We start from the raw sequence: 5,806 nt of genomic DNA on the forward strand, positions 1-5,806 counted from the left end.
AGTCAAACGATTTTTATAATTTCATTAATAAGCTGTGCTTTAATAAAAATATATACCTACAATTTGTTTAATTACAGTTAATTAATTAATCAAGTACTATCTAAGCATTTATCTAGTAAGAATTTTACGTTTTTCCTACATAAATACCTTTGAATTAATATTTTATATTTATTGATCTTTTAATTTTTTAATACATTTGAGAATGATTTAAATAGCGAAATGATATAAAACATTAATAATTTGACAGATTACCCACTCATAATGATTGAAAAACGTTATCACAGCATTAATTTTACAATTGAACTAGTCTCGCTTTTTTCTGTCATCGCTTTTCGTTGACTAGATCTCCGTTGACACAGTAAACACAAATCACAATACAATACTATTATGTTACAAAAGTTCAAATACAAATCGAATACATCTTTTTTTTTATATTATGAAACGCAAAACTAGGAAAGTTGTATCGTGGATATAATACATTTAAATTCAATGATAAATAACTAGGGCTCAGATTTATATATATTTATGAAACCCAAATATATATTTATGTTAGCGAAATATGCACACAAATATGTGATAAAAAAAATCAAAAAATGTATTTTACTAATTTGATTTATTTATTAATATTTAATTATATAATACATCCATTTAAGTTTCAAATGAAACAAATTATATTTTAAATAGTAAAATGTTAATTACCTTGATTACAATTTATGATAACAGCCATTTTTATATTTTCAAATTGAAAAATCTTCGATTTGGTCGTAAAATGTCCTTACACCGACTAAATGATCTTTCAACTTCCACTGATTTTATTAGACAGTACTTTATTTTGACTATGTCTGAAGGAGTAAGTTATATCTGCCGTAGATTAAATTCAATAATTGATATTATTTTGTTACTATTTTGTACTTTTGGAAACATGGGAAATTGTCTGTATTGAAAAATGCAATCGTAATTAATTAATAATTATTAAAAAATCGTAAATGAACAAATTGTCGAAATATGTAGAAAAAAATGGAATTATTGAGAAATATGTAAAAACATGTACTTATGGCAAAATGTGTAATAATATGTAAATAAAATATAATTAATTACATTGGAAATCCCTCGAAACGAATTTATCAAGTCACAGTAAAAATATATATTGACATATAAATCCGAGCCCTACGAATCGTATATATAATATAATAAATCGTATTATAGGAATTTCTTATCTAATGTAGTATAATAGAAGTCTGTGGTTTTACCTAGTAATTATTATGATATGACTTCATATTATAACAAGGTTATAAGCTTTGGTTAACTCATTTCTCCTAACCGACGCACCGTTAACATGTTTGTGGTATAAATAGCTTAAATATAATTATAATATCTAAATATTTTTTACATTCCACTACAAATAATATTTTATGAACGAGAAAAAAAAATATTAAATTATTATGTATACCATTTTGAATTTTCAAACGTTATCAAATATTTTCAATAATTATTCCGACCAGTTCTCGTTTTGACTGACCTGTGATTTTGTTCTGTGTCGAAAATTAAATTTCCGCCGGTAGCAGTTGCCGGTACTCGCAGTACCACACGTGTACTGACTGGATTGTTTACGGTTCGTCATGTCGGCAGTAACGCGGTGGTGCATGGAAAAGACCCAGAATTGCTAGAAGACGTCCAGCGGTGCTTGGGAAAATCCAACGGCAAACGACGACGACCGTCTGCGTTCGCTGCGGTTGTTGTTGACGTCGGCAATCGCTGCTACGTTCGGAGAATACTAAATCGCGCGAAGACGATCGGTGTCGGCAGCCTATGAATGTTGTTCCTCACGACAACGTATCCATTTTAAACACGCTAACGATTCCTCGATTTGTTATGAATGTTATGATTAATAACCACTTAGTTTGCAATGCGCTGTTTTACCTCATCCCGAATAAATGGATTGTGCAAGCGGTCAACACGCTGTGCCTTATTGCTACTGGTGCACGATAGGTACCTCACAATGCACAGCTAACCGGTCACATTTTAGTCGTCGGTAGGTTTGATTGTGTGTCTGGAAGAAATTTCTGGTACACGATGAGTTGTGTCCTAACTATTTTATTAAGTTTTACACAAGCTTAGGAATTATGCTTTATTTCCCCGTCATGTATATGGGCAGAATAATCTAATTCAATGTTATGCACAGGCACAACTAATAGTTGTGAAGCATTTCGCTCGACATTTAGTTCTATGTTCTATTCAAGACATCCCAATCTATTTGATTTTACTGTAGTGATAAATAATTTACAATGTGATGGTATCTGCGTTAATAATAGAAGTACTGGATAAGGACAACTATCAAAGACGACACGTACAAATGATTTATTTCTAAATTTAATATGTATAAAATTGAATTTCACGATTTGAATTTATAAAAACTATATTATGTTTGCCCAATGTGTAATATTATTAAAATTATTTGTGTAGTTATTACTAATTTTTATTTTTATTAGTTAAACGAAATTCGTGCAATCTGAAAAAAATCTAGAGACACAATTCAGTATTTGGGACACAACTCGTTTGCAGCCAATTGTACGCCTCCTAACGATACACGTGCCAGTACAACGTTTATTCACGACGATTAGCATGCTTGGATGCCGACCGACTATGTCCGGAAAACTCATTAGCAACGAATATTGGCCAAAGCCCCACGATACCATAACATAATAGATAATTATTATGCCAGTATATTAAATTATTTAAAAAAATAAGAATTACGTAATAGTAAAATGCAGCATTACGTATTTTATTCAATAAAACAAAAACCGTACTTCGAGTGGCACAAACAATAATAAAATGATTTGGAAAAATGTGCCCCTGTTTTTTCAATATCTTAAAATATCTATAGTGAAAACTTTTATAGAATCTTGTATTCGATTTTCAAGCTTTTTGGCCAAACCTGAACAATTTGATAATAATTAAAAAAATTATTAAAACATTTAAAAATTACATGTACAATACTATAAATGATTTTAAAATTTCATGTGTAGCAAATGATAATTTTATATAGTAAAATATATCTTAATAAATAGTTAATCCGTTCAAATTTCTACACTAAATATTTTTTTTTGAAAAATAACAAATTTTACCAGAATATGAATTGTTATTATGTGTTTGAATATCCAATGTTTCTAATGGGATGAACATTTGAACTACAATCGCTTATAAAAAAATCTATGTGGACTTTCGTTAAAATTTATTTTAAATTACATTAAAAAAATTATCAAGAATCTTATATTACATTTTCAACCCTTAAATGTGGAAAAAAAATATTAATTTTTAGTAGTATATAATTTAGTGATTTTAATTATATACATTTTTAACTTAAATTATTTATAAAAATTATTATCATTAGGTATAATAAAACAACTTATGACTTATGAGGAACCATATTTTCAGTTAATATGTTTTTTTATTCATAAATACAATATGTATATCACAGTCCACAGAAATGTTGTTAATTTTGAGTCATATAATCTCTGGATAGACATGTATGAATATCCAGTTTTAAAAATAGCGTCCCTAAATTTGTGTGCAGAAGATAATATTAAAATTATTATTTTTTCCTATCTCTTTTACACGCCAATCAACGGAACGATATACAAATAGGTTGTAGCTTCGCCATTTAAAAACTTACCTGTTAGACATATTTATTTATCAGTTTTATCAAGTTACAATTAAAATACTATTTTTTAAAGATAATCTTGTGTACTTATTTTTCATCGATTATTTATTAGAATGTGCGTGTGCAAAATCAAAGTGAAATTTCAGTGATACATTTTTAGTAAGCATAATTTTTTTTATTAAATATTATAACTGAATTTTATAAATTTTTAAAATTGTATTTTACTTAATATGTACATATATTATAATGAATTAATACTATATATATAATATATATTTTTAATAAATTATATAACAATATAATAAGTTCCATATCTCGAAAGTATGAGTAAAATACTATTTAACTAAATACAAAATAAATATATATTATCTAATAAATTCAAGATATAATATACTAGTACATTTGATCTTGTTGAAACAAACAAAATATTAGAACTCAAATATTTAAATGTGCGCATTTATAAATATTGAATTAACCATTAATCTTCCAAGTATAATATAAGATCATTCGTACTTTCAATTGTTACACAGATGTGGTTATGAGTATAATAAGTCAACGATGGAATATAAATAGGGCATTTTACTTTGTACGTACTCACTGGCTCACAAAACGTCATACCGAGTATGTTGAATTTATACTGTAGTTATAGTTCAGTATTATCATAATCATTAAATCATGTCATTAATATAATATATTAAATTTCTAAATCTTATTTAAGTTTGAATTTCAACATTTCATAATGCATTTGGTTTTAATGAGTTGATGCAGAATCAGAATACAAAAAATTTATTTATTTTGCAAAAAAAAATAGGTATATAATGTATATAAACATAAATATAACTAACTATCTATATACAATTTATAAAATGATTATAGATTAAAAAATAAGTGTACATCAATTGAATTAATATTAATGGATGCTTTTCAAAAACTTTAATTTTTTTAAATTATTAAGCTCATTGTTTTACCAATCCCGGAGTCCTGGCAATCGCTAAAGTATAAAGCTGTGAATTATATTTAAATATAACTAATGATAGATATATTATGACAATAATGGAATTATATAAGACTTTAAAAACTAAAAAAAATTCTAATTAAGTAAAATTGGTGGTTAATAATTACTATAGTATGTCGCGATAATGCATATGTGAAGAACTACACATTAATTATACTATCACACATTCACACAATATTAATTTTTATAGTAAGATATATATATATATATTTTATTTATGTGATATTTCTAATATTTTAATACCACTTCAGCCGCCTCAGAGAGCAATTAGATAAGCTTTAAAAAGCAATAATTTTTATGAGTGGATTTAGGTGGTAAGCAAGTTTGGTGTACAGTAATATATGTAATTGGCACAAATGTCAATTTGAAGATTAAAAATATATTTTGAGGTATTTCTTAGTAAATTTTTAAAATGATATGTCAGTAGTTGACAGTGAAATACCACATATACATATTTTAGTTTTTGATCGATCTTCATCTATAGTCACTTTAGTTTAAGAGTTAGATTGATATAGATATACATTTTTGTTACTAAGTTTTAAGTTGTTTATTATACTGTTTCTTTGAAGTGGACCAGGATGTTTATTGAATAGCGGTAGTTGGGTATTGAGTATTTCAGCGTAATCCTTCAACAAGAAGATCAGAGGATGATTCTATATGAGCTTATGAGCTCTGATATTGGCGTTAAGGTTTGATTGGAATGTTTCCAAATTCAAATTACGTTGTAAAAAGTAGTTTACTATAATACAAATGATAGGTGAATCATCAAAATATAGTTCGTGTACATTGTGCTTTGTGAAACAGTGTATTTTTGTAATAAAGATATTGAGTATATTTGGTTTTTTTGAGAAATAAATTGATCCAAAAAGTAGTAGATGGAAGAGAGTAGATGTTATAGTATTTTTAATATGATTTTAAATTACAAAAATTGGATAAAGATATTGGATTATCCATACAGACATGTTTTAGGTGTGGATGATCCATTTAATATGTTACGTTTTATATTATTTTTTTTATCTTTATTTCAACTATAAATTGATGTTCTAATAAATAGTTAAAGAAGTTTATAAATGTGTATGCTTGAGTTAAAAATTATATTATCTTAATTGATGAAATACGACTTGAATTAT

Source organism: Rhopalosiphum padi, chromosome 3, assembly GCF_020882245.1.
Source record: "Rhopalosiphum padi isolate XX-2018 chromosome 3, ASM2088224v1, whole genome shotgun sequence".
Taxonomy (NCBI): Eukaryota; Metazoa; Arthropoda; class Insecta; order Hemiptera; family Aphididae; genus Rhopalosiphum; species Rhopalosiphum padi.